The 24,382-nt window shown below is 37.7% G+C and overlaps 1 pseudogene; it reads left to right on the top strand.

Annotated features, from left to right (window-relative positions):
• Positions 1–24,382, top strand: part of LOC135221885 (mRNA turnover protein 4 homolog) — a 113,581-nt pseudogene continuing 89,199 nt past the window's right edge.

Genomic DNA, 24,382 nt, shown 5'->3' with positions numbered 1-24,382 from the left:
TGCTACTACTACTACTACTACTGCAGTCGGCACGTGTCGAGAATTTTCGAAAATTAGTATTCGCGATCTAGAGGTATCGTATTTACACACAGTACAGCTGAAAATAGCAAAGCCGCTGAACTTGAAGTACGAGAAGAAAAATCACCTAAACTTCATAAGTAAAGGGAAGCTTTTTTGACCCATCTACGTTGTGTAATACCTAACCCAAGAGTAGACCAGCGGACTCCATTACGATGCCCAAGTCAAAGAGAGACAAGAAAAGTAGGTATCATAGTCTGTGCTGCTTTCAATTCTTTTATGTTTACTGTATTTACCGAATGTAAGAAAAAACTTTGTTACATCTTAATGGTAAATTCTTACGGTAGGGAATTAGTAATACCTAGGTAGGGTGAACAACCGCGGACGATCCATCGTTATCACGCTGGCCAGGCCTTATTCACTCGATATTTAATCGGTGAAACAAGAATACAATCACAACTGTAAGCATACCATTCAAAAGATTGAAGTTTCGTCAACATAATGTGATATATGAAAGCCCCATACGAACTGAAATATATAAGCATGCGAGCTCTTCGCAAAATGGTATGTTTTTAAGGCAGTTTTGAAGTCCAATATGGCGGCTATCTTTTGGCTGACCGGTCTAACCACGGACAATCCACCATCTTTCCCAGCCTTCCAAGCACTCATTTGAACAATATTAGCGTATAGTATAGCCTATGTAACGCTTATTGATCTTACTCAAGGTTACAGTTGTGATCAGCTCAATAAAACATTTTGTTGCCTATATTAGTGAAGTATGTAACTTTTTATTCTCGGGGTCATGGTTTGAACGTAATTCATTTTTACCTTGTAGGGTAGAACATCACGGCAGGCCAACCCTCATCACGGTGGACGGGTCTTATTCACTCAATATTTAATTGGTGAAACAAGAATACAATTGCAACTCTAAGCATACCATTTAAAAGACTGAAGTTTCGTCAACATAATGTGATATATGAAAGCCCCATACGAACTAAAATAAGCATGTGAGCTCTTCGTAAAATATGTTTTCAAGGCAGTTTTGAAATCCAATATGGCGGCTACGTTTGCATGGACGGTTCTCAACAGTGACGGGCCACCATCTTTCCCCAGCCTTCCCAGCACTCATTTGAACATGTTAGCGTATATAGGGTAGAATATCACGACAGGCCAACCCTCATCACGGTGGACGGGTCTTATTCACTCGATATTTAATTGTGAAAAACATGAATACAACTTGCAACTCTAAGCATACCATTTAAAAGACTGAAGTTTCGTCAACATATTGTGATATATGAAAGCCCCATACGAACTAAAATAAGCATGTGAGCTCTTCGTAAAATATGTTTTCAAGGCAGTTTTGAAATCCAATATGGCGGCTACGTTTTGCATGGACGGTTCTCATCAGTGACGGCCACCATCTTCCCCAGCCTTCCCAGCACTCATTTGAACAATGGTTAGCGCTATGTATGTAACGTTTATTGATCTTACTCAAGATTGCAGTTTGTAATCAGCACAATAAAACAACATTTTTGTGCCTATATGGAGCGCCTGCAGATTCGTGTGCCCAGAGTACTTTCTGCCCGAGCATCGGCGGATGAATACAAACAAGATGGCGGCCGATTGGTTTGGCGCTAGTTTTGAAAACATGTGTAGTGTTGGAAAACCGAAAACCTAAAAAAACGGTAATGGGGGACCCTATTGGGAACCGGGGTTTTTTGGGTGGGGAAGAACACACGAGTTTTGGTAAAAAGTAAATGAAAAACGGTGGGGGTAAGGGGGGGGGGACCGATTGGGAAACCGGGCCGGGGTTTTTTTGGGTGGGGAGAGAGGCAGACGACGAAAATGAAAAAGGAAAACCACGAAACCCTGGCAGACGGAACACGTGGCCAACTAAACTGTAGGAGCTCCTGTTCCAACTAAACTGTAGGAGCTCCTGTTCCAACTAAACTGTAGGAGCTCCTGTTCCAACTAAACTGTAGGAGCTCCTGTTCCAACAAAACTGTAGGAGCTCCGGTGATCGTAACCAAACGAACCAACCTAACCAAACTTAGGCCGCGTGCCCTTACCTGGCCGGGGGGCTTCGCCCCCCTGGACCCCAGTATAGTATATTAAAGCGTTGCTACCTACCAAAGGAACCAAAACCAACCTTAACCATAGTTAGTGTCCACGTCCTTACCGGGGGGCCTGGGCCGGGGGGCTTCGCCCCCCTGGACCCCCCAGTATAGTATATTAACAGTGATTGCTACCTAACCAATGGAACCTACCTAACCAAACTAAGTCTGCATGTCCCTTACCTGGCCGGTGGGGGGCTTCGCCCCCCTCGACCCCCCTGTGTAGTTAAGTTACCAATTATAAATATCTAACCAATTAATTTGTCCATACATATGGATGACACCCGTATATCCTTACTGATAACTAAACAAAATGAATATTTCCAAGAATACATTGGTTAAAGTCACGGCCACGTTGTTTGCTCGAAACACATGGCGTGCTTAATTTGGACAAAATAATTAAAATAAACGCATTTACATTGATAACGGCTGTGGTTACATAGAAAAAAAAACGAACGTACCTAACTAAAAATGACCGTAACGAAACGAACCCACCTAAGCCGAGTTAGAACGGGTGGACTAACACTTTTCGTTGGCCTACTTAGAAAAAAAATACAGATAATTGAATCGAGCAAGGTCGTATGATCTGAAAAAAAAAAAAAAAAAAAAAAAAAAAAAAAAAAAGTATAAAACCGGACTTACCTTTGTTGGGTTGCAAATCGGGGAGTCGAAATCGGAAATCGGCAGACAAGTCGGACGGGTAGAACTAAAGCTGGAAATCGGAATCGTCAGACAATTCGGACGGTTCGAATGTTTCGCCATGCTTGATCAGGGCGAATGTGCCTTCATCACACTTATTACACTGACCGCTGAAATCGCCAATAAGGCACTTTTCATTAAAAATATTAACATGACTTTCGTCATTACATATAGCATCAATCAAGGAAAGGGACCGGATTGAGCGCAGCAAACTCTTCGTGAGTGGGATAGCGCGAGGTCGCGGGAGGGCAGAGAGGACGAGCCATGTTTCGGGAAGGACACCAAGAAGCGACTGGGAAGGTCGCATGGCTTCTTGGGTCGGCCTTGGGGTCGCGCATCGGGGCACACGAGGTCGTCAGCTGTTTTTTCGGTCAGCTGTTTCGGATGGAACTACTTACCTTGGCGGAGGGATTGTCGGCCCGGACAGAAGGGGTTACGAGGCCTGCCCAACGAATATGCAGACTACCTGCCTATATTAGTGAAAGTATGAAACTTGTTATTTCCGGGGTTATGGGTTGAACTGAATTCATTCTTACCTTGTAATCGGCGGTTTTTATCCTTACTGCCATCACAACTGAAACTCCACAGTGCTTATTTGATTGTTATTATCACATTTTGGTCTCAGTTCACTCCACATTGCACTTTAAACCCGTTGCTGTTTCTGGTTTCTAAGCGCGCGCCATAAACACAATTACGAACAGCAGACGACGAAACTGCAAATTTTATTCCCTAAACTGTTTACTTTACTCGTTATTTAGTTTAAATTTACTTTGTTATTTTAAAATTTTGATTTAATTCATGTATAGTATCCCTTTTTTGCAACCAAATTACCCCCGAAAAAAAATTACAGATATTTCATAAATGTAACCTTTAATGTTTGCATGCTAAGAATGCAAATCATCGTTGCCACATTAGTGGAGGCTTCACACATACGCCGTTCCATTATATTATCAAACTGTTTCCATGAATTCTAGTTGTCATAGTAATGCAATAATGATAAAATTGCTTTAATATTTATGTATATATACTTCCAATACATAGCCTAATTTCACCAATTTCAACGTTTTGTGTGTAGTCTTAATAAACCCAGTTTGGAGGGTCCAACACATACCGAATGGCAACAGAGAGAGAGAGAAAGGAAGGCGGAGGAACGAACGAAGAAAAGGGATGGCGGGGGGGGAGGGTAGGTGGAGCTTTATACGCGTGTTCGTATCCATTTCTGCATAATGGAGTTTTTGTCTCTTGGTACAAGGACAAGTGTCGTTATTCTTTACGATTAGTGATTCACGATACCCTTATAAATTACGGCACTGGGTGTAATGCACTATAGCAAAATCTCGTTCTGTTACGAGTGTTCGTTACAGAAATAGGTATTGCCCAAAAACGTGCTTGCACTGTCTCTGAAACCCATAGTAGACATGCTGCATAGTTGTCATTCAAGTTTTTATAACCAAGTATTTTACAAGCTAGCTATTGAATAAATTTGTATTTTTCTCAGTCAAAACATATGCCCCTCAATGCTAACTTTTCCTCTTTTAACGACTTTCTGGTCATTGCAAATCGGCCCCATAATTTCTTATGGTGCGAAAACAGACAGAGGCCCATGGACCGAAAACGATTGCGTCACACTACGGCGATAATCCAGCAGTAAAACATCTTCATATATCCAAAAAGTAAAATAATAAAGATATATATGCGCATTACGATTATAACAATTACATGTATAGCTGATAACGATCTGCATGAATAACTGGTAAACTGTTCTGCAATGACAGTTGAGTATAGCAATTATTTACAATAGGTACGAAAGTCAAGATGTCGTGACGTCATAATATAGAACTTAAAAGAACGTTCTAATTCAGAAAAATAATTACTTAAATTTGAGTCAGAGTCAAGTTACTTTTTCAATAACAAATATTTTCAAATTAATCATCATAAATATGTAAAATATTGATGTTTTACTACTTATTTAAAAATTAGCTAAGAGCACGCTTCTCGTCATCTTCTACCAAAACAGCTGTTTACTCCTGGCTTGTTGTTGGTGAGAAATCGTGTTTCGATTGTTGTGATAAAAGTGCTCCAGCGTCTGTGGGTACAAGTGGTGTACGGATTTATCACAGGAAATGGAAAGTTTGTTGACACAAAGCGACTACCGTAAACATCGAGATGGCGTCAATCTTCGAAACATTTTTTAGTTGTAAGTAAAAATTTCTAAAGCGTCTTTTGGTGAGATTTCCACTGCCGTGGCGCCATTTTTCAGTACCCTCTGTTTAAATCTTAAAATTTGGCCTTAATTTCTAACTTTGGAGAAAATACTTACTTCGAAAGGAGAGTAGAGGTCTTTAGCTCCGTTTCTCACCAACAAGAAGTCGCGACTGATGCCCATCTCCGGTGTCAGGACGCGTTATAATGTACTTTTTCGGAGGGTGGCAAGCGTTCGATTGTAGGTGGCCTGTTTGGCCTGCTGTGATGTTTTACCCTATAATCGGTGGTTTTATCCTTACTGATATCACAACTGAAACTCCACAGTGCTTATTTGATTGTTATTATACACATTTTGGTCTTAATTTACTCCACATTGCACTTGAACCACGTTGCTGTTCCTGGTTCTTATCTAAGTACTCACTCCGTAAACACAGTTACGAGCAGCAGACGACAACACTGATATGAGGAGCAAAGCTTTATTCCCTTAATTGTGTACTTTACTCATTATTTAATTTAACTTTACTTCAAAATGTTTATTTAATTCATGTCTATTATCCCTTTTTTGCAACTAAATTAATCCCGAAAAATTACAAATATTTTGGATGTATAGCCTACTACTTTACGAGCAGTACGATTGCCAAGGAAAAATGACTCATCGTTGCCAATCTAGTGGAACGTCACACATACGCCGATGCATTTACAAATTGTTTCCATGAATTCTAGTTGTCATAGTAGTGCAGTAATGATAAAATTGCTGTAATATGTTTATAGGGTAGAACATCACGCAGGCCAACCCTCATCACGGTGGACGGGCCTTATTCACTCGATATTTAATTGGTGAAACAAGAATACAATTGCAACTCTAAGCATACTATTTAAAAGACTGAAGTTTCGTCAACATAATGTGATATATGAAAGCCCCATACAAACTAAAATAAGCATGTGAGCTCTTCGTAAAATATGTTTTCAAGGCAGTTTTGAAATCCAATATGGCGGCCATGTTTTGCATGGACGGTTCTCATCAGTGACGGCCACCATCTTTCCCCAGCCTTCCCAGCACTCATTTGAACAATGTTAGCGTATATATGTAACGTTTATTGATCTTACTCAAGATTGCAGTTGTAATCAGCACAATAAAACAACATTTTGTTGCCTATATTAGTGAAAGTATGAAACTTGTTATTCCCGGGGTTATGGTTGGAACTGAATTCATTCTTACCTTGTAATCTGTGGTTTTTATCCTTACTGCCATCACAACTGAAACTCCACAGTGCTTATTTGATTGTAATTATACACATTTTGGTCTTAATTCACTCCACAGTGCAATTGAACCACGCTGTGGTTCCTGGTTCCTAAGCACTCACTCCGCAAACACAGTTACGAGCAGCAGACGACAACACTGATTATGAGATGCAAAGCTTTATTCCCTTAAACTAAATATTGAGTAAAGTAAACAATTAACTTTACTTCAAAATGTTTATTTAATTCATGTCTATTATCCCTTTTTTGCAACCAAATTAACCCCCAAAAATTACAAATGTTTCGGATGTATACTTACGAGCAGACGACGTGAGGAAAAATGACTCATCGTTGCCAATCTAGTGGAGCGTCATATATACGCCGATGCATTTACAAACTGTTTCGATGATTCTAGTTGTCATAGTAATGCAGTACTGATAAAATTTGCTGTAATATGTACGTATATATAATACAAAATAGATACGCTAATTTCACTTATTTCCCCGGTTTTGTAAGTAAGTATACCTAGTTTGGAGGGGTAAACACATTACCAATTGACAACACTGATAAACAATTGAAGAGCGCAAAACGCCGCAAAGAATGCCGTAGTCCCCTTGAATAAGTGCTGGTAAGAGGTTGGTTTACGATTGTTGTGATGAAAGTGCCCCAGCGTCTATGGGTACAAGTGGTGTGCAGATTTAGCACAGGAAATGGGAAGTTTGTTGACACAAGCGACTCCGTAAACATCAAGATGGGCGTCAATCTTCGAAACATTTTTAGTTGTAGTAAAAAGTTTCTAAAGCGTTTTGGTGGGATTTCCACTGCCGTAAGCCACCCTTTTTTCACTACCCTCTGTTTTAAATCTTAAAATTTGGCCTTAATTTCTAACTTTGGAGAAAATACTTACTTCGAAAGGAGAGTAGAGGTCTTTAGCTCCGTTTCTCACCAACAACAAGTCGCGACTGATGCCCATCTCCGGTGTCAGGACGCGTTATAATGTAATTTTTAGGAGGGTGGCAAGCGTTGAATGTAGGTGGCCTGTTTGGCCTGCTGTGATGTTTTACCCTATACTACAAATCTAGGTACGCTAATTTAACTTATTTCCCCGGTTTTGTGTAAGTTTGGAGGGTAAACATATACCAATTGACAACACTGATAGACAATTGAAGAGCGCAAAACGCCGCAAGAATGCCGTAGTCCCCCTTGAATAAGTACAAATAAGTGCTGGTAAGAGGTCGGGGTTACGATTGTTGTGATGAAAGTGCCCCAGCGTCTATGGGTACAAGTGGTGTGTGGATTTAACATAGGAAATGGGAATTTTGTTGACACAAGCGACTCTGCAAACACCGAGATGGCGTCAATCTTCTAAATATTTTTAATCGTAAGTAAAAACTTCAAAAGCATTTTGGGGTTGTGGGCACTGCGTTGGCCACCCTTTTCATTACCCTATGTTTAAATCTTAAAGTATATGGCCTTAATTTCTAATTTTGGAGAAAATACTTCGAAAGGAGAGTAGAGGTCTTCAGCTCCTTCTCTCACCGCCAACAACTCGTGACTGATGACCATCTCCAGTGTCAGGAATGTGTTAAACCAAAGTACTTTTTCGCAGGGTGGCCTAGCCGTGGTAGTCGGTAAGTTGGCCAGTCCACACGGTTGTTGACCTTAGTATATCCTACAGGGCAAACAACCGCAGTCGATCCATAGTCATCGCATGGCTCGGCCGTATTCACTTGATTATTTAATTGGTGAAACAACAATACAATTACATCTTCAAGCATACCATTCAAAAGATTGAAGATTCGTCAACATAATGTGATATATGAAAGCGCCATAGGGTAAACAACTGAGTGGACTGGCCAACTCACCGACCACCGCGGTTTTTGGCCACCCTCCGAGAAAGTACTTTAACACATCCTGGCACCGGAGATGGTCATCAGTCATGAGTTGTTGGTGGTGATAACAGGAGCTTAAGACCTCTACTCTCATTTTGAAGTAAGTTTTTTCTCTAAAGTTAGAAATTAAGGCCATATTTTAAGATTTAAACAGAGGGTAATGAAAGGTGTGGCCAACACAGTGCACACTACCCCAAAACGCTTTCGAAATTTTTACTTACAAATCAAAAAGTTTAGAAGATTGACACCATCTCAATGTTTGCAGAGCTGCTTGTGTCAACAAACTTCCCATTTCCTGTGCTAAATCACAATAATCGTAAACCGTTCTCTAACCAATACTTATTTGTACTTAACAAGGGGACTACGGCATTCTTTGCGGCGTTTTGTGCTCTTCAATTGTTTATCAGTGTTGTCAATTATGTAAATACCCGTGTTATCCTGGTACCCCCTCATACCCTCCTCAAAAATTGCTTTAAACTCCCTAGTACTTTAATAAGTAACCCACCCAAGACCACTATTTCAATGTTTATAACTGCCTACTTTAGTTCAAGCACCAAATATGTCTTCAACTATCACCTTAAACTAAATTCAAGACAGTTTCAAAGTTATTCTTTCCTATCTTCAATTTCCCCTTCATCAGATCAGCAAACAAAAGTATAATACCTAACAATTCCTTTCTATTTTCATGATTTGGCTGCTGCACCAAACTAAAAGTACATAGTATATCTATTTCGTGAATGAACATATTTATGATAAGAAAACATGTATTACTGTAATGATTACAGCACCCAACTATAATATCATTGTATAAACAGCAAAATACAGTAATAAAAACCTATTTTTGTCTTTTGTTTACGTTTAGAATCAGCTGATGGACGTTATACCGAAGAATTATTTGGAAAACAATTGTTTGCTAAAAGAAACTAATTAATAATGGAATTATTATTATTTTTAACTTGTACATAATAGTTTATGATATTATGATACAGTAATTCATATTTCATTGTGAGAGAGAGAGAGAGAGAGAGAGAGAGAGAGAGAGAGAGAGAGAGAGAGAGAGAGAGAGAGAGAGAGAGAGAGCAGCTTAGGAGAGTAATTGTTTAATAGCTTGAGAGAGTAGCTTGGGACAAGAGTAACATGACTATCTTAGCTCGAGAATAACAATGAAATTTGTATTTTAAATATTTTTATGGTGATAAGAAATGAAACATCGATAGTGATAAGATATTCTCTTGTATACTGTTATATGTGATAATCATTGAGTCAACTATAAAAGTTGTATTGAAGCACAGTTTCATAAATCACAGAATACGTGGTTCGGAAGTCACGTAAAGCCGTTGGTCCCGTTGCTGAATAACCATTGGTTCCATGCAATGTAAAAGCATGATACAAACCAAACAGAAAGAATAAAAATATGGCAACACATTTGTACCTATAAATGTCGGGGACCTTCTTGTTCTTTTATTACGAGAATAATAGATCAGTAGTATGTATATATATATATATATATATATATATATATATATATATATATATATATATATATATACACATACATACATACATACATACATACATATATATATATATATACACATACGTACATATATAATATATATATATATTATATAATATATATATATAATATATATATATATATAGTATATATATATGTGTATAAATATATATTATATATATATATATATATATATATAATATATATATAATATATATATATACATATATACATATACAGTGGACCCCCCGTATTCGCGGACTCACACATTCGCGGATTTCTCTCGGGAACGTTTCCCTGCATTATTCGCGGAAAATTCGCGCATTCGCTGTATTTTTCTATGATAAATATCCACAAATTCCTGTTTTTTTTTTTATGAATTTCATCATAAAATGCACTTTTTGTGATAAAACTATTAAAAAAATCATGTAGGAAAGTATTTAGTGGGGTTTTTCTTGAGTTTTAACTAACAAAATAGGCTGTTTTTAGCATTTTTATAGGGGTTCCAAACATTTGCGGGTTCTAACTATTCACGAGGGGGTCTGGTACGCATCCCTCGCGAATACGGGGGGACCTCTGTATATATATATATAAAAGTCTATCACATTTCCGTGATTTATATACCAATATATGAGCTACAATGTCCTTTATATCTAATTCGCTCTACCTCGGAATTAATATATTTTCATATATGCTTAACCGAAGGGGAATTTTTTCTTGATAATAGACCTGCCTGGACCTTGCGCAAACCATGGAGCCGTCAAATTCAGGAACGTCAGTGAAGCTTTTACCTACTACACCACTGGTGGTGTAGTAGGTAAAAGCTTCATTGACGTTCCTGGATTTGAAAGGATTCATGGGTTTGCACCCAGGTCCAGGCAAATCTATTATCTAGAAAAAATTCCCTTCGGGTAAGCATACATGTAAATATATTAATTCTGAGGTAGAGCGAATTAGATATTAAAGGACATTGTAGCTTGATATATGTATATATGCAGTGTTCCCCCCGTATTCGCGGGGGATGTGTGCCAGACACCCCCGTGAATAGTTAAAACCCGCAAATAGTTAGAACCACCATTAAAAATGTACATGTCATAGCCTATCTTGAAAGTTCAGATACCAAATGTATTTCTTTGATAACATCCTACTTCAAATATACCTAAAATTACTAACCTATTACTGTATTAATCTTTGAGGTTATATTATTAATATCATTTCAAAGTCATCTTAAACATTTTACCACTAAAAATATATGCCTACAGCCAATGAGAGAGAGAGAGAGAGAGAGAGAGAGAGAGAGAGAGAGAGAGAGAGAGAGAGAGAGAGAGAGAGAGAGAGAGAGACCAGTGAATGGCAACATCATATATCTGACCATCAAGAGTGAAATTATGAATTATTTCTGAGACAGAGAGAATAATAATGAGAGAGAGAGAGAGAGAATAACTCCTAAACTCTGACTCCTTCCCCTCCGCCAATACGTATATCAAACTGTCATATACTCCCCCGCCCACCTTCCTCCACGTGGATAAGTACTGGAATGGCTATTTTTAATTAATCTTATTAATATTTGAAAATTAGTTATAAGGTAAATCATTTATTTATACTACAAAACAAATAAACATACGTAAGTAAGAGAGAGAGAGAGATGGTATTGTTACTGTTTAATCTCACGAAACTAAATATTATTTGTAAACTAGTGCTGTATATTATTATTTTACCATAAAATGTAGTAATGTCCTCAAAGATACACTTATACATACATTTCCAGCCCAAACAGAGGGCGAGAGTTACCACTAAGACATACTATCTCGTGTGGCGAGAGAGAGAGAGAGAGAGAGAGAGGGTATCCTTATGTAAAAGACTGAAATGGATAGATTATTGTAGTTTTATAAAATACTATAACATGAATTTTGAAATTAATTATATTACTATTATTATCATTATGCGAAAATATTAATAAACATACAATGTACCATAGAAATTCTCATCTCAGTAAAAGAAAAGAGAGAGAGAGAGAGAGAGAGAGAAATTTGCGATCATTGAGAAGGCAACAGTTGTTGGACCCCAGCCAACTCTGCTTGGCTACCTGGAGTTCAAAGATGCGGGGTAAAATGCATTTTCTTTCATTCTTACATAATTTTATATTTATAAACTAAAATCATGCTAATTCACTTTAGTATTTTCTTTAATGAATTGATATTGCTGTTTACATTAATGTTGATATTTGAAAGTTATTAAATCATTTATCATCCAAAAACATACATTTCAGTAAGAGAGAGAGGAGAGAGAGAGAGAGAGAAGAGGAGAGAGAAAGAGATGAGAGAGAGAGAGCGAGAGAGATAAGATTTAGAGAGAGGAGAGAGAGAGAGAGAGAGAGGAGAGAGAGAGAGAGATTTTCATAGTATTTGTAAAATTTACAAAAATACTTTTTTCACTTATGATTTTTGTAATCACAGTTATTATTATTATTATTATCATCATCATTATCATCATTATTATCAATATTACTATTATCATATGAAAATATTATTAAACATATACATAGTGTACCTTAAAAATCTCTCATCTCAGTAGAGAGAGAGAGAGGAGAGAGAGAGAGAGAGAGAGAGAGAGAGAGAGAGACCTGGAGTTAAAAAGAAAGATGCGTGAAGACTGGGATTTCCTTCATTCTTACATAATTTTTAAAATTTATAAACTAAAATCTTACTAATTCAATGTAGTATTTTTCTTTCTTGAAGTAATTGTTCTTTACATTAATATTAATATTAGAAAATTAGTAAATCATTTATCACACAAAAAGCATACATCCCTGTAAGGGAGAGAGAGAGAATTATTAGTTATTATGTGATATAATTTAATCTTATTAAACTTGCTAATACAGTATTGATCAATATTAATATTTTAAAATCAGTAAATTGTTTTTGTATCATAAAAATGTATTTAGGCATGAAAATAACATCAAAATATACTAATTAGTGATTATTTATCATTGGAAAATCCCGCGAATAGGCGAATTCACCGCAAATAATGGTTAGATATGGTCCAGAAAAAGATCCACGAATCCGGAGAATATATGTATATATACGTATATATATATATATATATATATTTTTTTTTTTTTTTTTTTTTCAGGAGAATGTGTGAAATGGATAGAAACTGTGGTCTTTCAGAAAATACTAAATGGAATATTATTATTATTATTATTATTATTATTATTATTATTATATTATTATTATTATTATTAAAAAATAGTTGGTACATTTATTAACCATATCTCTGGAACTATTAATTATAGTATTTCTAAAATGACCAGACCGCTCTGGCAGGGCTGTTTGGGTCCTCCCATGTGTTTTAATCTCTGCATATCTGCCAAATTTATAACAACAACAAAGAGGAGAAACCATTTCTCCCCATACAGATATCAAACATCATCTTTTCTGTTACACAGAATTCTAAACCAGTTACATGGGTTCACGATTGATAAAGTTTTTTTATGCAATAACAAGAAACTGGATCAGATTTTTTGTCAACATGGCATCTCATTTTGGTGCTGTTGCCAGTATTTCAAATAGCTCCACGTGCGTTTCAATCCATGGATAAGCCGCTTAGATTCTCTCCAGGGGTCACTTTTGGTGGTCGGGGTATATGTCTGGAGGGATTTCTCCTTTCTACAAATATCTTAATTTATCTCTCTCTTTCTGTCTCTCTGACAAAATGATGGATAGGAAACAATGACTGAATATTGCTTGAATACAATATGGCAACAAAGTTTTGGGCTGACTGAAGTGTAAAGTGACTTTGACACTGACCTACAAGTCATTCCTAGTCATCTCACAGCCATGGATAGACATCAACTTCACAGTCGAGAAAAGGCAGTCATATACAAAATAAATAGGTATTTTCTAGATGAAAACACAAATGGAGGGCCTGTGTTATCCCATAAAATAGCTCTTGCTTGGGCAGCTGTAAGATTAAGAAGGGAGAGAGATCGAGAGCTGGGCGGAATAGGAAGGAGATTAAAGTAGGTACCTGGAAATGAAAACCCCCTATAATCTTATAATTATAGCCTCAAGGTTTGTCTCAAAGACATTCAAAGGTCTGTCACACATGTGTCAGTTGTTTTTGTAAAATTGACAACAGGGCAGATCTTTAAAAGCCATGCCAGAGAGGTCTCGTCGCGGTGGCAAGACTATAGCAGGGTTGTCAATGAGATTTTCAGGAAATCCCAAGATCATTCACTCAAAAAAAAAACCCAACATAAAAATATCTAATTTACATGAAAATAATAGAATCCTACTAACTAATACATATATGACACAATGATATAGCCTATTATAGGTCCTGCTCTGATTCTTCATTGTTTCCTGTTTGATAAAAGTCTGAATTTTTTTTTTTTTTTTTGCTATTCCATTCTTTCCAAATACTTTTTGTTCAAATATCAATCCAAACCATTTAGCTATTGTTTACTGAGCTTTGGTTTGTGGACCAACCTATAAACAAAAGCTAAAATAAAGGTTGCCTATCATATGAAAATTAACAAAAAGGCCATCATGAAATTTTGATGGTAATTTAAAAGAAAAAATCAATAGTATTTGTAAACAAATGGCATCAAATATATGAATGTAAATGTTATATGAAATGAATAAGGTAACTAAAAAAGACATAACTTGTTATGAGCGAGTACTAATGTGTTGGTTGTAAAATGGTGCAATGAAAATAGATGGACTGTAACCATAGAAAGAGAAGGGAGTGACTTGTAGAAATCATGTATTAACCCTTAAACGCCGAAGGGGTATATTAAAAATCATCTTCCGTGTGCCGAGGCAGTCTCGGAGTGAGCACAGAAGCGGAAAAAATATTTTTTTCAAAAAATCACAGCGCGCTTAGTTTTCAAGATTAAGAGTTCATTTTTGGCTCCTTTTTTTGTCATTGCCTTAAGTTTAGTATGCAACCATCAGAAATGAAAAAAATTATCATTATCATATATAAATAATGCGATATATGATAGCGCAAAAACAAAATTTCATACATAATTGTATTCAAATCATGCTAAGCGCAAAACGGTTAAAGTTAACGAGTTAATTTTTTTTTCGTTGTAATGTACACTAAATTGCGATCATTTTGGTATACAACACATTGTAAAACAATAAAAGCAACACAGAAAATATTATCACAAAATAATGCATGAAGTTCGTAACGCGCGGATGTAAACAAACTATTTTTTTTCAAATTCACCATAAATCTAAACATTGTCCTAGAGACTTCCAATTTCTTTAAAAATGAAGACAAATGATTGAATATTACTATACTGTAAGAGTATTAGCTTACAATTGCAGTTTTCGACCATTTCGGACGAGTTAAAGTTGACCGAATGTCGAATATTTTTATATATATTTTTTTATATGCAATTATTTCGAAAATTAGAAAAGCTACGACCTTCAAATATTTTTCGTTTTATTCTACATGAAATAGCGCACATTTTCATATAAACTCTATGAAATGCCTAATATGAAACGGAGCAAATATACCGAGAATGCGACACGCATTTCGGAGATTTGTGGCGGAGAATCCTCGCGCGGAGGGAGAGGGAAGGAAAGTTTTTTTTTAAATTCACCATAAATCTAAATATTGTGCTAGAGACTTCGAATTTGTTTCAAGATGAAGATAAATGACAGAATATTACTAGACTGTAAGAGTTTTAGCTTACAATTGCGTTTTTAGACCATTTCGGTAGAGTCAAATTTGACCGAACGTGGTTTTTTTTTCTATTTATCGTGATTAATATGCAAATATTTCAAAAATGAGAAAAGCTACAACCTTCAATTATTTTTGTTGTATTCTAAATGAAATTGCGCACATTTTCATATATAAAACTTTATGTAACGGCTAATTTAAAATGGTGCAAACATTACCACAATCACACGTATGATTTTTTCGGAAGAATTACCGCGCGGACGTAAAGAAAATGTAATTTTTTTCATAAATTCACTATAAATCGAAATATTGTACTAGAGACTTCCAATTTGTTGCAAAATGAAGGTAAATGATTGAATATTACTAGAATATAAGAGTTTTAGCTTACAATTGCGTTTTTCGACCATTTCTGTAGAGTCAAAGTTGACCGAAGGTTGAAAATTTGTCACTTATCATTTTTTATATGAAAATATTTCAAAACTGATAAAAGCTACAACCATGGATTGTTTTTATTTGTATTGTGCATGAAATTGTGCACTTTTCCATATATAAAACTCTCTGTAACAGCTAATTTTAAAATGGTGCAAACATTACCACAATTGCATGTATGATTTTTTTCGAAAGAGTTACCGCGCGGACGTAAAGAAAATGTTATTTTTTTTTCATAAATTCACCATAAATCGAAATATTATGCTAGAGACTTCCAATTTGCTGCAAAATGAAGGTAAATGATTGAATATTACTAAAATATAAGAAGATGTTTTAGCCTTACAATTGCGTTTTTTTTTCGACCATTTCGGTAAGAGTCCAAAGTTGACCGAAGGTTGGAAATTTTGGCGCTTATCATTATTTATATGAAAATATCTCAAAACTGATAAAAGCTACAATCATGAGTATTTTTTTGTTGTATTCTACATAAAAATGCCCACATTTTCATATATAATACTCCATGTAACGACTAATTTATAATGGTACAAAAATTATGTCAAAGTGACGAAATAATTTCCGAGATGTGTCACCGATACTTTTTAGTGCGGCAAGAAAGAAATTCGCGCCTGCGTAACGATTGTAAACAAAACAACACCTTGATCCGTGAACTCCTAGCATCCCCCAAGGCGCGTGATTCAAGAGTTTTCGGCTGGTAGGCCTATAAGTATTTTTCCGCGAATTTAAAAAAAAACTTTTGTCGTAAAATACGTCCAGTCGGCACCACCGAGAGACAAAAAATGTCAACGTAAAATACGTCCACTCGGCGTTTAAGGGTTAATCATGTATGAACTATGCACCCCCAAAACAACCCTCAATTTGACGTCAATGATAATAAGGTATCGAATGTCCTAAAAGCTCTTCTCCTCCTACCCATAGGCATTCTTAAGGTCCTGTCCTGAATTGTAAGGTGATATTGTAAGTTATATAGTTAGAGTAAAATCATGTAGTGAGAACACATACATAAATGCACATAATAAGCAAAAACTAAGAGAAACAGATTAGAAATGAAAGACTGAAGAAATACCACACGATTATAAAAAAAGGAGAGAAAGGCCTACGGTATATACGTATTAACTAAGTGCGTGAATCCCCCCAATTTCTTCACTCAGTCCTAAGGTAATGTAGGTTAATAGTTGTAACATGATTGGTTGGATACATGTTCATTGGTCCCCCCCCCACCCCCCCCAAAAAAAAAAAAAAAAAAAAAAAAAAAACTTCCTACCATTTCCCTCATTTAGAAGTTGGTGTGTGAACCAAAAGCTCCCCTAAAACATGATGCAAGCACGGTAGCATTCAGTAAAGTAGTAGTAGTACATGAAATTTGCATGTGAAATGGCCACATTCTTGGTTTATTCGTCATCTGTTTCGGCTTGTATTTCATATTCTAAATGTCACAAATATAACCAGGAAATACCCTAATAACATGCCACAACCTTCCATCAGGTGATTTACCCCACCCATAACCCCTTTCCCAATGGGTTCCCCCTCTTACCATAGGGTAGAGCTCATAAGGTTAATTACAGGTTAATTACAGTTCACCACCAAAAAACAATGTTAAATTCTCAAATAGTAATGAAAATACTATAGAAAAAGCCAGTCTCCAAAGAAATGCTTGACATGCCACTATTGCTTAGATTAACCTGAAAAACTTTCAGCGAAGCTGGAAACAGTTGCAAAACTTTTCAACAAGGTGGTTATCCAGTTAACTATTAAACTTTCAAACTAGGTGGTTAGGCAGTTAGGGTAAATGATCGGGCCATAACACACTTCATTATTCCACCACCCTCCGAACACTTCCAGAAAATTTGTCGCATTCACATCAGTGAGAGTTGTGCTCTCTGTACACAGCACACCAAGACCTCTAAACTCTTACCAAAGTAAGAGTTTTACATAAGAAACTTGAACAGCCATGGGATGCATACGTTTATGAAAAAATAAAGAAGTAAAAACCGTAATGAAAACTGCATTTGTTTATAAGGTATTGGGGACATAATTAGTGCTATTTATCACATTTTTTGCCAAGAAATAGTGATAAAAAAAAGTAATAGGAAAACTTCAAAAGGGTAAATAAAGGGAAAGGAGGACCCTTTCGAAAACCAGGGTTTTTGGATGGGAAGAAACACACAAAGGTATACAATGTCCATAACTTTCATAATGGCTGACCTGCCACTCATATAAGAGGTTACAGCATTCAGCTAGCCTACCCTGGTGTAACTGTGACATTAGACACATTACTTGTTATTGCTGACAAGGTATCTAGAGAAAGAGGTACTCTCATCCCCATTGAGCAAAATATGATTTTTACCAGTTTGTTTTTAAGTTAAGCTGTAATATAAATAGCTTTGCAAGCTTGAAGGAAAGTTTAGATTTTTTGTTGCATTCCTGATACTGACAAGATAAAGAAAAAGCTGTAATTTAAATCTACTTTACCCTGATTGGCTAGCTATGAGTGACATCACTAAGCTCCTCCCCTTTATACCATGCTCGTCATCTTTCAGTAGTCAAAGTGGGAAGGCGGTCTTTTAACTATGTTGACATTTTAACATAGCTAAATTATGGTGGCACAATGTTGACATTTTAACATAGCTAAATTATGGTGCCTTGTGCCACATAAATCCGAAAAACATAAGGAAATTTGTACATTTTCTAGTTTTCCAAAAAATATTTCTGCAGTATGACGTCTTCATCTGCTAGCAGACAAATTTCCATCAGTCAGGCTTGGAGTAATTACATAATGCTTTATGTCAATTACAGATACAATCACCTCCTTTCTTATACCCACCTTGATTGCAGACTGATCTACCACTCTCTATACAAACAGCCACATCATGCATGTCCCAACGTGCTTATTGTGATGACTAAAGATCTGTTTGGATATGTGCTTCAGCACTGGCTACAACCTATCTAACCTAACGCAACCAAACCTTACTTAGAGCTCTGTGCCCTTACCTGGCTTGGGGTCTTTGCCCACCTGGACCCAACAGAATTGAAACACAGTACCTAGAACATACAAACAGCTACATCATGCATGTCCCAAAGTTTCTGCTTCTTCGAGCTTGGATCAGTCACTAGATTCCAACAGCCCTCACCTTTATGGTCGAGGATTTACTTCAGGAGTGACTTTTTTTTGTTGAGAGCCGAGAAAGCTTGCGTCCTTGGCGTTTCTCCCTCTAGTATTTTGACGGATCTATCTTTACCAAAGGTTTTATCCAGTGTCTGATTTGTCATTAGTGGAATCAGGAACAAGTCATTGCCTAGGTTGGTTGGCCAGTGCTACCTGGTTTGGACAAGGGTAGTTGGATTGTCCTTTCTTGTCCTTGATTTTGATAAAGAGCTGTAATACTCTCAACCTTCTTCTCAGCTCCTGATGATGAGCTCCATGCGCATGCTCACAAGCTTTAATTTCTCTTTAAAGGATTTTGTAGCTCTTATGGATCCTTTCAATATTCTCCTTTCCGCTACGAACAGTCCCGTATAGTCCTCAGTCTGTATAAGGTGTCTTCAAATCTTCAGGATACCTATCAGAGGCGACAGTCTGCAAATTCCAAGAGGCTGCGCGATAATTTGCAAGATCATCGCTCGATTGTCTGCAGAATAGAGACAACCAGAAGGCGTATCCCAGTAGCCCTCTAAATTGATAAGGAACAACAAGCATTGTATTCAGTGGTAGCAACTTTCCTATTTCAATTTATTTATAACAATGTTTTTGAGTAGAATATGTCTGTCTCCCACCTTCTGTCAATGTGGAATCAGGGCATGTAGTTCGGTACGATATTACGGTACGGTACGATTTTTTTTGGGATGTAAGTACGGTACGATATTTTCCTTCGAGTTCGGTACGGTACGAAAGTACGATTTTTTTTTTCGTACTTAATCGTACCATTTCCGTACCAAATTCAGATAGGTGTCGCAAGCAGCCAAGCCCCCGCCGCCCAACCGCCCAGGGTCACGTGACTCACCGCCCAAGTCAACCAGGTGTGTGACCATAAAGGATTAGCAGAGGTCTTCTCACTGGGGTGTTCATTAAAGCATATCCCAGTGGGGTTTGCCCCGTCAGCCGTCACAGCAAGGCTGGGCAGGGACCCCACCTACTCATCGGCTTATCGCTCAGGTGAGAAGGTCCATTTTCCCTTTTTAATGAGTTGGTAACTGGTAATACCTTTTACCGCGACCGTTTTGACCTCTGCTCTTACCAGTTACCACCGGCTACCCTTGACCCAGCCTTGACACACGTGACAACGCATTTTTAACTCCTCCCTTCATCATCATTCATCAGTCAGTACTTGGTCTGCACACTACAGCTGCTCAGGTTAGGACACTAACGCCGTGAGGACACTGAGGCCTGCTGACTGCTGCCCACAAGACTGCCACTGCACTCTGCTTTTATGCTACGGAGGCAGTAATGATTTAAGACTAGGTCTAAAAGAGGATATTGTTGACGCTGTAATGCTATTACGCTGCAACATATAAAACTGTATGAATGCCTTATACTGTATAACTGAACATTTTCCTTTTGTAACTTTAGCAAAATAAAATTGTATTATATCATTAATGTAATACATAACACCAATCTTCTTGAAGTGGCGGTGGTGGTAATGGTAGTAGTAGTAGTAGTAGTAGTAGTAGTAGTAAAAGTGCCATGTTAAGTCTATATGAACTGCAATGTAAAAAAAAAGTAGGTACGGAAACAGTACGAAATTACGGTACAATAAAATATCGTACTAGTACAGTACGGTATGAATTTTTAGGTACTGTACGAAATTACGGTACGGTAAAAATGTGTGGTACGAATTACGAAAAAACAAATCGAACCGTACCGTACTACATGCCCTGTGTGGAATCAGCTGTGTAATTACTTGTTAAGTTATTTTTATAATGATATAACTTTTTGTATATACAGTGGAACCTATGAAAGTCCCTACTTACAAAAAATCCAGGTTACGAAAGCAAAGACGAAGATTTTTTTTGCTGCTGTATACAAAAATAATTCAGGTTGCAAAAGGGTAAAGTCCGAGATTCGCCCCGACCGACTAGAATAATTTTAAAACTCACGCGCCGCCAACTGAGTAGACTCGCCACCATCCTCCTGCTCTCCCATTGGTCCTGATGCTAGTCACTGCCATAAGATCCTGCTCTCCTATTGGTCAGCTTCTGTCCCATCATCCCTCTACGTAAAGGGGTCCTTCGACCACTTCGTCTCATCAGCATTATCATACGCACATGGAATTCGTTCGTTCACATAGATTTTGTTTGTTAACGTAAATTCGTGTTAGTGATTTCGCTTTCTTTGCAGTAAGTTACTTTGTCGTGTTGTGTGTGAACTTAATTAACTTAATTAGCCATGGGTCCTAAGAGTGTTGCTGAAGTTCACTGAAAGAAGAGGATGCTTTCAATGGAGAAAAAGATGGAGATAATCAAAAAGTATGAAGCTGGCATGTGGTTGAGTGTGATCGCTAAGGAATATTCCCGAAATCCTTCCTTAAGCAGAAGGAAGCCATCAAAGCAGTTTCACCTTCTAAGGGCGTGACTATTTTGTCCAACAAGAGGAGCCATGTGCATGATGAGATGGAGAGGCTGCTTCTTGTATGGATTAAAGACAAAGAAATCGCTGGCGATACGATAACCAAGATGGCAATCTGCCAAAGGCCAGCTCTATTTTTGGTGATCTGAGTGCCCAGGCTGAAGACGACGGAGGAGAAGGGATATCGATGGCAACCCCAGACTTCAAGGCTTCGCATGGGTGGTTCGAGAAATTCCGTAAACGGACTGGTATCCATTCGGTGGTGCGGCATGGGGAGCCTGCCAGCTCAGACACAAAAGTGGCCGAAGCCTTTATTAAGACGTTCAACAAGATGACGATCAAGGAAGGCTACAGTTTTCAGCAAGTCTTCAACTGTGACAGGACTGGCCTTTTTTGGGGAAAAAATGCCTCGTTGGACATATATCACGGAGGAAGAGAAGAAGCTACCCGGGCATAAGCTTATGAAAGACAGGCTTACGCTCGCACTTTGTTCCAATGCCAGTGGGGATTGTAAGGTGGAGCTCCTACTTGTCTATCGTTCCGAGACTCCTCGAGCCTTCAAGGCCCACAAAGTGCTAAAGGAGAAGCTTCCGGTGATGTGGAGGGCTAATGCGAAAGCCTGGGTAACGAGACTTTTGTTCACCGAGTGGGTAAATCTGTTTTTCAGCCCGACAGTGAAGAAATTCTTGGAAGAGAAGCGCCTCCCTCTGAAGTGTCTGCTGTTGTTGGACAATGCCCCTGCTTACCCACCTGGCCTTGAGGAAGATATCCTAGCAGAGTATTCTTTTATCAAGGTTCTTTATCTTACGCCTAACACCACCCATCACCTCCAGCCCATGGATATTGAACTTCAAGAAGCTGTATACAAATCATCTTTTCAAGAGATGTTTTGACACCACTGATACCACAAACCTCACCTTGCGTAAATTTTGGAAGGAGCATTTCGATATCGTGATATGCATCCGACTCATCGATCAAGCTCTGCAGGAGGTTTCGAGACGAACCTTGAATTCTTTGTGGAGGAAACTCTGCCCTGATGCTGTATCCGTCCTTGACATCGAGGGATTCAACGTGGGCAAAGCTGATGCAGATTCAGAAACAGTTGACAATCCTGAAACTGTTTCGCAACCAGATCTTGACGAGATCGTTGCACTCGGCAAGTCCATGGAGCTGGTTGTCGACGAGGACGACATCAATGACCTACTCGAGGAGCACCAAGAGGAGCTTATGACGGATGACCTGAAGGAGTTGGAGGCCCTGCAACATAACGTCGTTCAAGAAGAGTTCTCTAGCAGCGGCGAGGAGGAGGAGGACCCTATGACAACGGCAGAAATTAAGGATGCTTTAGCTGCGTTTCGTAAAGTGTATTCATTTGTAGAAAAGAAACACCCCGAAAAGGCTTACACAGTGTCATATGCTTGCACAGTTCGATGACGTTTGCCTGAGTCATTTCAGGAACATTTTGAAGAGCAGGCAGAAGAATCTTCCTTGGATAGTTATTTTTTTAAAGAGGCCTTTAGTAGTGAGCAAACAGGAAGGTCCAAGTGATACGAAAAAGCAGAAAATTGAAAGTGGTGAAGAAATTGAAATTTTGTAAAAAAAAAAAAAAAAAAAAAAAATGTAAAGCATAAAAAAGTAAAAAAAAAAAAAAAGCAAAAATCAGAAAAAGGCAAAAATCAGAAATTTAATTTTAAGTTTTTGTCAAGTTAAGTGTTAATGTTTTCTGCCATTTGTTAATGTGTTTCGTGAAGATTAGTGTTAATGCTTTCTGCCATTTTTTTTATGTTTTGTACAGTTAAGTGTTCATTTTTTCTGCCATTTGTCCTCCTCCTCTTCTGCCACTTTTGGACATCGCCTCACTCGAAAGGTAAGGTTCCACATTTTACAACATATGTACGTACAGTATTTCTTGTACCCTGTACACTAATACACTTTATTTACAGGTACTACTACAATAAAGGTTATGTTAGGTATTGAATGGTCCAAATTGTTGTATTTCATTGTTTATTGGTCAATTTAGCTGTATTATAAAATTTACTGTGGTGTTTTTGTAGGGGTTGGAACAATCTGGGCAATTCACATGTAAAACGTAGTTCAAGATATGAAAAAATCAGGTTACGAAGGTCACTTCGGAACGGATTAATTTCGTATCCTGAGGCACTACTGTACTTATATACACATACTTACCAAGTGACTACAGAATTGGGGCCCACCCTCCTCTCCACTGATGGACATAAGGCATGAACAAACTGAGCTTTTTGCTTACAGTCATTACTATTCTCACGCTAGTGGGCATAACTGGTCACTTATTCAGTAGTTTGAAATTTTACCTGCAAAATTTTGAATTCAAGCTGCCATACAAGTGGAACTTATAACTATGTAGTAATTACTTGGTAAGTATACATGTACGTATACAAAAAGTTAAGGTGAAAATATCCTATTGATACCCACTGCTAACGGGGAAACCCACCAAGCCTCCCCACATCTTAGTTGGTAATCATGAAGGTTTGTGACCACATAAACATTCAAGTGCCACCTGGTGGGATACAGTGGTTATAGACAGTCCATCTGGGGGTCAGCCAATTGTTATTATTTTGTTTATTGTGAATTTCAGTTGCTGATTTTGACATGAAAATGTAAGCTAACTTGAATAGTAGGAATGTATCCATATGATTTATTTGATCATAAAAATTTGCATTTGGGTACAGTGGCACCTCAAGATACGAAAGGCACAACTTACGAAAAACTCGAGATACGAAAGCAAATACGAAAAATTTTACAGCTCTACATATGAAAATTGCTCAAGATACGAAAGGTTGTTGCTGTAAAGTCCGAGATTCGCCCGGACCACCGATAACAATTTTGAAACTTGCGCGCCGCCAACTGAGTAGACTCGCCACCATCCTCCCACTCTCCCATTGGTTCCTGATGCTAGTCACTGCCATGAGATCCTTCTCTCCTATTGGTCAGCATCCCTCCCATGATGCATCTACGT

This window comes from Macrobrachium nipponense, chromosome 3 (genome assembly GCF_015104395.2).
Source record: "Macrobrachium nipponense isolate FS-2020 chromosome 3, ASM1510439v2, whole genome shotgun sequence".
NCBI lineage: Eukaryota > Metazoa > Arthropoda > Malacostraca > Decapoda > Palaemonidae > Macrobrachium > Macrobrachium nipponense.
Note: the sequence above shows the minus strand (reverse complement) of the source record. Positions and strands in the feature narration are given on the sequence as shown.